The following is a 12,916-nucleotide window of genomic DNA, read 5'->3' as shown; positions in this document are numbered from 1 at the left end:
ACCCACTAGTGAGTTTGTCAATCCTTTTGCAATAGAAGGAGAAGAAAACCCATTACACAATACCCCACTAAATCCACCTACAATGCCTAAATTCTCGTCACACTCCGTACCCACCGAGGAGAATCTACCAAATGGTACTCCTACACCGCAACATCTTACCGGAAATTTTATTGCCAAGTCCGCCTTCATCCAATTAGTTGAGAGGAGCCAATTTGGGGGGATGCCTAGTGAGGACCCTCATTCTCATATGGAAACCTTTTGCGACTATTGTGATGCTATCTCTCACCGGGCGTGACTCAAGACCAAATTAGATGGGTCTTATTTCCTTTTTCCTTAATCGGCACCGCGAAGCAATGGTTGAAGGGCCTTGATAAGGTCACCCTTGGAATAGATTCTTGGAAGAAGTTGGCTCTAGCTTTCTACAAAAAATTCTACCCACCGGAAAAGACTAACATGCTAAGAGCTCAAATTACGGGTTTTAAGCAAAGGGATAAAGAGTCTTTGTATGAAGCTTGGGAGCGGTTCAAGGGAATTTGTCGCTCATGTCCTCACCATGGACTTAGTGAATGGTTTTTGGTGCAACAATTTTGGAATGGTTTATATGAAGATTCTAGGAACATTCTCAATATGGGATCAAATGGAATGTTCACCGAAGTTGATGACAATCAAACATGGAACAAGATTGATGAAATGGCGGTCCATAACTCACAATATAGTAGACCTCGCAAGGCTACTAGAGGAGGAAAGCATGAAGTGGACTCCGTTACTCAATTGGGTGCTCAACTTAGTCCTCACATTGACACAATCAACTTGAAGTTTGAACAAGCTATGGCTAGACTTGAGGAAAACTCAAAATCATCAAAGCATCATGTTAATGCCATGACGGCATCCTCATCAATCCCAAGTGGGATATGTGAGAATTGTGGAACTTTGGGACATGACCAAGGTGAATGTAGGGGAACAAATGAACAAGTGAATGCTTTCCAAGCATACAAGAGTGGTACCCCTTATTCCAACTTTTACAATGAAAACACCAAATTCCATCCAAATCTCTCATACAAAAGCCAAAATGTTCAAAACCCTCAAACAACATACACTCCACCACCCATGAGAAACCAAAATCAAAGACCCTTTTAAAATCAAAACCAATGTTACCAAAATAAAAATCCATACAATCACCAAAATGACCAAGGTTTTGATGTCCAAAAAGCGGTCCTCCAAATGCAAAAGAATCAACAAGAATTTTTCACTCAAATGCAAAAAGATAGCCAAGCAAAGGAAACCACCATCAACAACATTCTAGCTCACACCAAGATGTTGGAAACACAATTGACTCAACTAGCATCTTCAAGCTCACAAAGACAAAAGGGGCAATTACCACCTCAAAGTAATCCACCAAGACATGAAACGGTTAGTGCCATTCACTTGAGAAGTGGTACAAGGTATGAAGCACCGAAGAAGCAAGTTGAGGATAAAGTTGTGGAAGCTAGCGAAAAGGAAGAAATTGTGCAAAACTCCAAAGATGGAGAATCGTCAAAAGAAGAAAGTTCAAAGAAAAATGAAGACAAGGCCAAGGAGAAGGAGCCCATTGTGATTAGACTCCCTTTTCCAAGTCGTCAAGCCAAGCCCAAATTTGATGATCAACTTGGAAAATTCATGGAAATTGTGAAGAATTTGGAAGTCTCAATTCCTTTCACGGAATTAATCAATCACGTGCCGGCCTATGCGAAATACATGAAAGATATCCTCACAAAGAAGAAGTCGATCCGGAAGCATGAGACTATCGCCTTCACTAAGGTGAGTAGTGCAATACTTCAAGGGAGTTCACCTCCAAAGTTAAAGGATCCGGGAAGCTTCTCAATACCGTGTACCATTGGTGACACAACGATCAACAAAGCCTTATGTGATCTAGGGGCTAGTGTGAGTGTCATGCCGTACTCGGTGAGTAAAAGGTTGGGAATGGGAGAGCATAAATGCACCAACATCACACTCCAAATGGCCGATAGATCGACGAAGACACCGTTAGGGATATGGGAAGATGTCCCCGTGCGAATTGGGAAGTTTTTCATCCCGGTGGACTTTGTCATTGTTGATATGGAGGAAGATTCCAACATTCCAATCATCCTAGGAAGACCTTTCCTACACACCGCGGGTGCGGTGATTGATGTGAAACATGGTGAGCTCACTCTAGAAGTGGGAGATGAAAGCATAACTTTTAATCTTGACAAGACTATGAGAGCTCCTCGTTTGCATGAACCATGTTTCATGATTGATCATTGTAGCCGAAAGGATGAAAGGAAGAAATCGGAACTCCAATGGAAGAAGAAAATTGAAGATGCTCCATTCAAAGAGCAAGTGAATTGTGACAAGGAGAGCTTGCAAAGCTCATCAAAATCAACCAAGGAAGAAGAGGATGGCCTCATTGGCCAAGAGAAGAAATTGGGAGAGTTAACTCCATCTAAGCAAGAGATTTTCAATGATCAACTTAATGAAGTTTGTGGTCTTTGGGACGACGAATTTGAAGGGATTTTTAATCCCTACATTGGTAATGCCATCGATCAAGACCAACAACAAGGGCCAAGGTCTATTGACAACCTCTACCATGATAATGAACAAGCCTTCGATTACTTTTTCAAGGTGTTGAGCAACATCAACAACACCTTGGACATGCCCCCTTGACATCTCATCAAGAATGAGAGTTTGGTGGAGTCCTCCCTAAACCACCACTTGTAAATATTTCTAACTCCCTAACTTACATTTCAATTCTTGTATTGTATTTTTGTCATCTTTGGATTTTTATTTACTTTGATCAAAATAATTGTCATGTTTGAGAGAAGTGAGGGAGGGACTAACGATTTCACTTGATGTGTAGTGCTTTTAGCTTAGTGTGGGGATGGCAATTGCCTAGGCTATCCATGCCTTAGTAGTGCCCCCACAATGACAAACACAAGACTTGAAGAAAGAATGGAAGAATGGTAAGGGAAATGCATTGTGCACGGATGGAACTGAATCCGTGTACACAGGGGAAGAATCAGAGCGGATTCCTCATAATCCGCCCGTCTTCAGTAATACGAGCGTACTGCAGAAAAGACGCCCGTCCTGAACTGAGCTGAATTTTGAAAAATTCTTGACTGTGACTGAATCCGGGCGTCCTGAGAAGCAATCCGCCCGTCTTGTAGAATCCGTCCGTCTTGTAAGAAAGACGTCCGTCTTTGCAGCTGAGGAAAACAAGCAAAATTTTCTGGACTGAAATCCGTCCGTCTTTAAGAAAATCCGCTCGTCCCGTGTTCAGCAAATCCGAGCGTCTTCTTCTGAATCCGCCCGTCTTTAGGCGAGTTTTGCAAAGTCTAGAAAGAGCAGAATCCGCACGGATTGCCCCTGCAGATTCGAAAATTTCGGTCTCTTTAAAACCCCTCCCACTTTCATTCATTCATTCATTCATTCATTCATTCATAAACACTACCCACAACATCAAAACTCTCATCCTCTCCATCACAAAAACAAAAACCCTCAACAACATTCACCAAATACAAATCAAACCATCCCTCCAACAACAAATCAATCACTCCTTCTTCAACAAAAATCAAAACCAAGCACAAAATCTTCAACCTTTGAGTCGATTTTTGATTTCATAAAGGCAAAGCCTTTCACCTTCAAATCGATTTGGGCATACTACAAATTGAAGATTTTTCATTCTTTTCTTGGTTAGTTCATCAATGGCAAGGACTAAGGGAGCAACAAAGGCAACAAAGGCACCAAAGGCTAAGGCACTCTCACAAAGGCAAAAGGCTCTTCAAACAAAGAAAGCATTGGCTATGGTGGTAGCAACGCCAAACTTGGAAGTGCAACAACAACAACAACCTATGGGAGCAACAACACCTTCTACTCCGGTAATTGATCAACTTTTGCATTATCCGGAGGTAAATTTTATTTCCGATACCCATAGAAATACCTTTGTCAAGTTTTCTATGAAGTCATTACAATCCACCAAATTCATATGTGAAGATACCTTAGAAAAATTGGGTGTTCTTGAGCAAACTAGAGCCTTTTTCAATGCCATGGGGTTGAAGAAATTGTTTGAAACAAGGGAATTGACATACCCCTCCCTTACCTTGGAAATTTTAAGTTCCTTGAAAGTCACCAAAGTTGAGAATAGGGAGAATCTCGAGTTTCGTCTAGCTAATGTTAGTAGACGCATTACCTTTAGGGAATTGGGTGAAATTTTGGGTCTTAGTGTTGAACCGAGTTATTTTAAGAGTTATGGAAAGTATGACCCCGAACCTCTTTGGGAGGCAATCTCCGGGAAGAAATTTGAGGATTTTCATGCGAGTCGTGCTCTTTTGGTCCACCATCCGGGCATAAGAGTATGGCACAAGGTCGTGGGTAACACCATAATTGCTAGGAAAGATACCAACCATTTCACAAGACTTGATTTTATTCTCCTTGAATCGGCTTTGAATATCGGAAGAGTACACACCAAGCCTTACAATTCTTTGAGGCTCTTGGCAGATAGATGATTCAACATTGATTGTAGGAATAAGGGCACGACCGTTATTGTCAATGGCGGCCTAGTCACTATCCTAGCCAAGCACTTTGATCCTAACTTCAATAAGGATAACAAGTACAAAGCAAAGGAGGGTGGCCATCTTGTTGATATGCATACTATGATTCACAAGTTCAAGTTGGTTGCCCATAACCCCCTTGACACTAAGTATGGATGGCTCACTAGTGAAGCTAGATCGTTCACCTTGCCTTCGAAGATTTGTCGTCTAAGCGTCCACCGGACCAATTATCTACTTCCCCTTTCCAAAGAGGCCGAGTATATCATTCAACAACAAAAGGGTGATCTTGAAATGCCCTCCTCTTCCATTGTCATACCACCTTACCCCTTTAAGTATGAAGAGTTCAAGCCGGAAGGAGTTGAAGTTGGGAAAGACTATGTGACTCTTCTCATGCAAGCAATGCACAAGCAAGCCTATGAAGATCGGGAAAATGCCTACTTGGCTCAATATCCACCCCTCCTACACTTAGCTAAGCAAGGACTACTTGATCCATCTTGTCCTTTGCCTAGTTGGGCGGATAGAGAAGTCTTATTTCCGGGTGCATCTAGGGTCGTTTTGGGTGACAATGAAGTTGTTGGTAATGATGAAGAAGTTGATGATAATATTGAGGAAGAAGCAAGTGAAGAAGAAAAGGATGGTGAAGATGATGATGAGGAAGATGAGGAAGAAAGTGAAGAAGCAAATGACAAGGGAAGTGGCAATGTGGCCACTTCTAATGAGGGAAGTGATGGTGATAGCATGATGGAAGATTAGCAAGCCTTGGAGACTCCTACCCTCTCATGGTTTGTCTATTTCTCTCCTTGTATTTTATATAATTTTGATCATTGTTGGAGTAATCCTAGCCCCATTAGAGGACTCACACCTCGGTACCATTGAGGTGTTCTCATTCTATTGTTCCCATTTTCAAAATCCAAAATGACAAATTAGTTTCATACATAACATAGTGTGTGCATGAACTACACCCATCCTTGGACATTAGCAATAGTGTCTCACTCGGTTTGGGGAAGTTAATGCATACACAACGGGAGGTAATCTAAATTATCCACTCCGTCATAACAAAAACCATGCATCATGTAGTATAGCTTAGTGTAGATTGCATTTAGTATAGAAATCATGCATCATCTTTGCATAATTTCCATCATTTTGGCCATTGAGGACAATGCCCATATTAGTGTGGGGATGGGAATTCTAACATTTAACCCTTATTCAAAAATCAAAAAAATTGAAAAATTTCAAAAATCATAAAAATTTGAAAATTGAAAACCCAAAAACATGTTTATTTCCTTTTGTAGTCTTGTATATAGTGTCTTGTATATATTGTGTTTGTTCTATCCTTGTTCACATTGATTGACTACGCCACATCCGAGACATGAGGATATTGAAGACCGCATGGTATGATCTTTCCAATCTCCTTTTTCCTCTTTATGTTAATGACTATGTGGCTTTATTTTGATTGATGCGGTATAACAATGTGAATTTAGGACTTGCATTTAGTTTATATGTCATATTAGTTGATAAAATCACTTGCATTAGGATGTTTATATTAGTTGCATCATGGCATGTAGTTGCATGTTAGAAATGTTTTGAAAAATGCCTATTTAGGAACTTTGACAAGAGCAACTAAGCCATTACAAATACTTGTTCAACTTAAGACTTTGCCTACTAGAATGGTTGTAAAACACCCTAGATAGTGTCATACTAGTATCTTTTGACCCATGACCCAAGGCCTAGTCAAGGGTTTGCATGTGAGTCACATATCCAACCCCGTGATGCGATGTGGACTTGGTTAACTTGTCTAGGTGACCTTGTTTGACCTTGTGGTCAGGCAACCCAAAAATATTTTCTATCAATAAGCTTGAAGTGCTCATTTCAAAGAAATTTTGTCTTGTGGAAGTAATGTAATGCCAAGGAAACCTCAAATGTTATGAATTGTTGAGAAATTTAAGTTGTTTTGATGGAGGCGTACCACTTCGATGTGCTTTGGTGTGGGATCCATTGAATTGGGCCCCCATACGGTTGTGAATTCGGCCGCCCAGAGACAGAGTGACTATCACCCCAAAAAGCTATTGTCTAGAGGTTAACCGGTTGCCTAATAAGCGATTGGCGAAAGCAAAGGACACTAGCCCGGAAGGGACAAACCCCATCTTAAATTTTTGAAATGTGAAAGTGAAATGAGGACAATTTTGAATACTAGTCATATCCACTCGTTGTGAATAAAGATTTGAGCATTTCATTCCCAAAAAGCCTTTTGTCAAGCCACTTGGTCGAGTTTGGGACGATCTATGACCTTTACTTTTGTAGAGAATTCGAGACTTGTCATGTCATATGCTACTAGCATCATAGGGATCAACATTCCACCACCATCCGATCGCTCTTGACGAAAGCATTTGGAAATTGAGGACGAAAGTAGTCTAGTTTAACACCATTTGGAGGTGATTTAGTGCCATCCTCTTAGACTTAGTAATTTATTGAACTAGTATTTGCGAAGGATTACATGCTCTTAAATTTGTTCCTCTTTAGTGCCTCCGCCACTTGATGAGGGAGTGGCTATTCTTTTTGTAGATGCATCCTTTATGTGATTTTATGTGCTTAATGTTTGGATGTGTCGCCATTTTTGCAAGACCCACCTTGCCTTGCAAGAAGGCATCCTACCTCATGGTTGTCTTGTTGTGAGTTGAAGGGGCGGAGTGAGACCCGCTAATTGACTCATATCGGCTATATTATTAGGATAGGTTAGTATTGGTCCTAGTCTTTGTCACCTCTTTACTCGGGACGAGCAAAGGTTCGGTTTGGGGATATTTGATGTGACCATAATTGGCGCATATTTAGCCCCCGAATTAGCCTTTTTCCCATGCTTTTTAGTGCTTATTTGGGTCATTTCTTATCTTTAGTTCTTTGTTTTGCATATTCTTTGAGATTTTGATCCCTTGGTAGGAAAGGAGTAAGAATCTTGCATTTTCATGGCAAAACGAGACTAAATTGATCGAATTCAATGACCAAGCATCAAGGAGAGACAAGATTAAAAGGCCTTTGTACATATTATAGTAGAAGAGCAAAGTTGAGAAAGGATCCTTGAGTCCCCAAGGAAATCCCCAAGGAATTTATGAAGAAAAGGGAAGAAAAGGAGAAGATTTGTTGCTGACTGACAATCCGAGCGGATTGTCACCAATCCGTCCGTCCCGCAGCAGCACAATCCGAGCGGCTTTGCCTTATTCCGCTCGGATTCCACCTCCACAATCCGACCGGATTCCCCTGAATCCGCTCGGATTCCAACGCCAGAATCCGCCCGTCCCGACCTTATTCCGCCCGGATTCCAGCACAGCACGGATTGTCTTCTCCAAGCTACGAAGAAAGAAGCCCTTCTCTCGAAAAATACCGGGTCCTCCTTGCTCAACTTAAAAAGTGTAATTACTAGTTTAACCCTTAGTTAACCCTAATGCATCCTCCCTAATTTCCACTATAAATACCCCATTAGTCTAATTAGAGGAGCATGTTCTTCTTATCAATAATTAGTATAGTTAATATCAATCAAATCTCTCTTTAATATTGTAATCAAGTATTAATCAAGTTTTAATCCAAGTTTTTAGTTATTTAATCTCTCTTTTGTTCATCCTTTATTTTGGGTAATTGAAGATTATTTGGGTTATTGTTGGGAGATTGACAACCTCTCAATCAAGCATTCAAGTACTTCTTTTATCTTTGCTTTATAATTGGAATCATTAGTAGGTATAATCTCTTAATCCCTTTTTAATTATTGTTAATTACTTTCATTTATTCATCATGTTTCATATTGTTGGTATGATTGACAACCTTGCTAGCATGATCAACATGATAATGAGTGAGTAGTCTCTTAGCTAGGGTTAATAGGTGATTAGGGGAAACCAACATTGGGAATGATTCATGCTTAAATTAATATGCTTTCATGTTTTATTTGCTTGCTTGTTTTGATCTCAACTCATGCACATGTTATATTTGATGAAATGCTAAGCCTATGAATCCTTGCATTTACTATCATCTCCTATCTTTCCAATGAGACTTGTAAGACATAACCCAACTCGAGTCTCATTAGACCATGCATGTTGTTGAGTAGGGAAGATTAAGTCGACTTGTAGGTGTTGTACAATCTAATCGATTCGGCTCCGGGACCCAAACTTTCCTAGGATTGTAAGATATAACCCAACTCAATCCATCACAACAATAATTCCTTGCTTATAATTTGAGAACATGTTTGTATGATCATATCCCATGATTCCCCTATGATCCCATGACACCCTAGTGCCTTTAATCAATTGTTTACACCCCTTTAATTCATTTTGCTTGTTTATTTTCACTGCTATTTTAGTTTAGTGACCTTCTACATCAACCCAATTTGTGACACCCCTTAGACACCACTAGTTGCAATAGAAATCTCATTTCAATACCCGTCCCTTGGGATCTGACCTTTACTTGCCTCTTTACTAATTGTAGAGTTGTTTGTGGAGCTATAAATTGTGTTTTGATTCGACCGTGACCCAACGATCACATGTTAATTTGTGAACACTTAGCGGGATCGCATCAATTAGCTTTAACTTCGACATGTGACTTTATTACAACCTCAGAGTTGTACCAACCCAGCTATAACATTGAGCCATAATCTCAAGGTTATACTAGTTTAGCTATAACTCTAGGCATTCTCATAAGCCACCTCCAAGCCGCCACCAGGGTTTCCATGGGGAACCCTAGCCGCATGCCCAACACCTAAACGGAGCATAGGCAAGATACGTTATGCAATTTAAACAATAGAACGCATACGTAAACACACAAACACAATTAAACATGATAATAAACAATCAAACACGTACCAATTACATAAATCAATTATTAAATCATGTAAATTATATCAATTGGCATAAAAATAATTAAAGGAAAACACCTAATTACCTTACTAAGCAAATACTCCTAGAGATCGTCTTCAACGATATAAACATCTTCTCCAGGTGCGGTCTCCACGCCTTTATCAAATCATCCACGAGCCAAAGATAACGAATCTAATAAATATACTAATATATATATATATATATACATATATATATATATATATATATATATATATATATATATATTTACATATATATATATATATATATATAAACTATGAAACTATAAAAACCGCGAAAACATAAAACTTACGAAGTAGATAGATAGATCCAAGACGTAGGATCGATCTAAGCACAAAAGATGATAAAGGGAGGAGGAAGAAGGCGCGGCACGAAACCTTAAAGGGGTGGAGGCTCACGGCACAAGGGGAGAGAAGAGACGAGAGAATTAGGTTTAGGGTTTTGTGAGAAATAAGTGAAAAGAATTGCAAGGGTTTGGTTTTCCTTCATATATATAGAAGAACTCTTAGGTTTAGTCTAAGCTTAGGCCCAAAACTCACCCATAAACTCTAAACTACACGTGAAACCCAAGAAAAGAATGGGTCTCCACCGTTTTCGAACCTAACGAGCCCAAGAGACAAGAGACGGATATTTTCCCGGAAAATAAAATATGAAAAATGGGAAAATAAAATTTAAGAATTATATTACGGAAATTAGGTGTGTTACACCTTTACTTACCACTCTACTAAGAGTAGTTTGTTTAGATTATAAATATTGTTTTTGTTGGTTAGCTTAGACGACAAAGTTTTAAGCCGAATCAACTTAATATCGACAACCTACTCAAAATTTCTAAGAAATTAGAGCCTTATTAAACCGATGACATCCATGATCGGTTTCATTTTAGGATGAGAGTTGTACTTCTTATAAGACCTAAGTGTGAGGAATTCCGAATGATTTGGACTCCGAACAATGTTTGTTTTTTTGCAGAGAAATTAATGGTAAAATCATTATTTCCGTCACTGTTCTGGCGTACTCGACCGAGTATACTGAGTACTTGACGGAGGATGAGCAACTCGACCAAGTACGTTGGCACTCGGCCGAGTACTCAGAAGGCAGTAGCTGACTTAAAAACCAAATTCTGAGTACTCGACCGAGTAGAACCAAGTACTCGACCGAGTAGAGGCTACTCGGCCGAGTAGGCCCAGTACTCGCCGAGACCCCAATTTTTCGCGGTTCAGCTTAAATTTTCCTTAAAACCTATAAAAATACATCTATTTTCTTTTCTGCCTCTTATCACTTCTGTTATGCACAAATTACTCAAAAACATTCTCTCTCAACCTACACTTGGTGATTTGTGTAACACCCCCTTCTTACCCGGCCAAGGTAATTAGGAAATGTTACCATCTCGGTTTTCCGAGGCAGTAAAATCGGAATTACAATTAAGAAGCTTCTTTAAATAAATAACAAGTTTAGTTATTACATAAATGTCTAAGACTATTTCATCCATGCTTTACTACTCAACTCCGAGTCCAAGGCACGGCTCATATCCCGATCGCTTCAACAAGCAAAACTTATACTCAATCTGCTCCACATATGATCGAATATATCATATGAATCGACACAGGCCACCCCGGAAATAGGTGACAATTACATACACACACACACACACACACACACACACACACACACACACACACACACACACAAATGTCAGTTCCAATAAATAAAGTGTGACACAACTCAAAGTGTGTGAGTATGCAACATGACTATGATATGAATGAGACGCTATCAAACAACCACCACACCGGTACCGGGACACGCCCAGACGTACCCACAACTACCACGGTACCGAGACACGCCCAGACATACCGTTAACCACACTGGTACCGGGACACGCCCAGACATACCAACAACCACAAAAAGGAACCGGGACATGCCCAGACGTACCGGGTCCGGAAGCCAACCGGATCCCCTGCCAGACGTCGTGTCTCAACCACACGAGTCCCTCCGTAACTCAAGCCAATAATGTGCACATTCCTCTTAGAGAGGGAAGCTCCAAGAGGCGGCTTTAGCGTAAGACGGTCTCCCAACCGCCTTACGTCTCCATAATAACAAGTAATTCACCAACTCCTCTGACATACAAGACAATACAATAAATGCAAGATACCGTATAACATGCCAATTATCGAATCATTCAATGCAAATGAATGACAAATGAGTAGTTTAACAATTAGACATAATATTGAAACTGAGTAGGATAAACCTACCTTTAAGCATACTCCGTAAGCAATCCAAATAATAATAATTTTCCACAAAAACCGTCACCTAAATATAATAATAAAATAAAATAAATTACTAACTAATCTAATCTAATTAAATACGAATTTAATTAATTAAATAAAACTAGTCTTAAGCTATTTAAATCCTGTCTTAATTACACTCGGTCAAACTACACCTCGCGCCACCGTGTACACCACCACCCATATCCCCCTACTGCCGCTACCGTGATCAACACCACCAGCCACGGTAGCTCCCACCGCCGGCAGTAACAGTAGGAGCCGCCACAACTACACACAACACCAACACTCACCCAACCTACACGATACACTCCTTCTAACACCACCCAACCACCACTAATGTAGCCACCACCCATCGGCGCCGTCACTACCATTTAGGACCCATCAACCAACCACCATGCCGGTGGCAGCCACCATCAATAATAGCAAAATCAACGACAACAATAACAATCAACAACACTAACACCCTAACAGACACCCTCCTTTTTAGACTCGATTTTCGACCACCACAGCCACCCTACCCAACATCCAAGACTACCACTAGCTTCTCCTCACTACCCTCGACATAACCACCCCAAAACCAACCCCAGTTAGTCAAGGTAAGAGGGTTAAAAATCAGTCTTAAGACGGTCACACAAAACAGCTATAACCCATTATATATACTCTGTCAAACCCGATTATGGGTGGTCAACGGCTGGTATAGAGTGAGTCAAGGTCGAGATGGTGAATTAGAATAATATATAACTAGTGTGAGGCGGTCTTACCTTACGATCTCGAGGCGGAGGCACAAATCTCCCTTTTCTCTTCTCTTTTTCTCTCTTCTTTATCTCTTCTAATATTGATGGTGGGTTTTGTGAGATTTTGTATAGATAAGGGATAGGCTGGATAAGGTAGAGTGTATATAAGGTGAGGTGGAAGTATATAAGGTGGGCATAGTATACGTATATTGTACATGTATTGTATTACGTATTATTATTATCATTACAACTTATTATTATTATTATTATTATCATTACCATCTTATAATAATAATAATTATTTTATTATTCTGTCTCAAACATAACTCGTATAAATGCAATATACTATTATTTATATAAATATAAAATTCAGGGTATTTCAATTTGTGCTAATTTTGTTCTCCGATGTGCTTCTTGTCTTCGCTCTTTCGAATCTACTTCCGACTTAAGGTAATGCAACTTTC

The 12,916-nt window shown here is 39.9% G+C and overlaps 1 non-coding gene across 1 annotated transcript; it reads right to left on the bottom strand.

Annotated features, from left to right (window-relative positions):
* Positions 1–453: 453 nt before the first annotated feature.
* LOC141634762 (small nucleolar RNA R71) lies at positions 454–560 on the bottom strand. Its single transcript, XR_012539485.1, has one exon. It is a non-coding gene; the product is annotated as a small nucleolar RNA R71 (small nucleolar RNA).
* Positions 561–12,916: the final 12,356 nt, after the last annotated feature.

The sequence above is a fragment of the Silene latifolia genome, chromosome Y (assembly GCF_048544455.1).
Source record: "Silene latifolia isolate original U9 population chromosome Y, ASM4854445v1, whole genome shotgun sequence".
Taxonomy (NCBI): domain Eukaryota; kingdom Viridiplantae; phylum Streptophyta; class Magnoliopsida; order Caryophyllales; family Caryophyllaceae; genus Silene; species Silene latifolia.
This window is presented reverse-complemented; position numbering and strand designations above follow the sequence as displayed.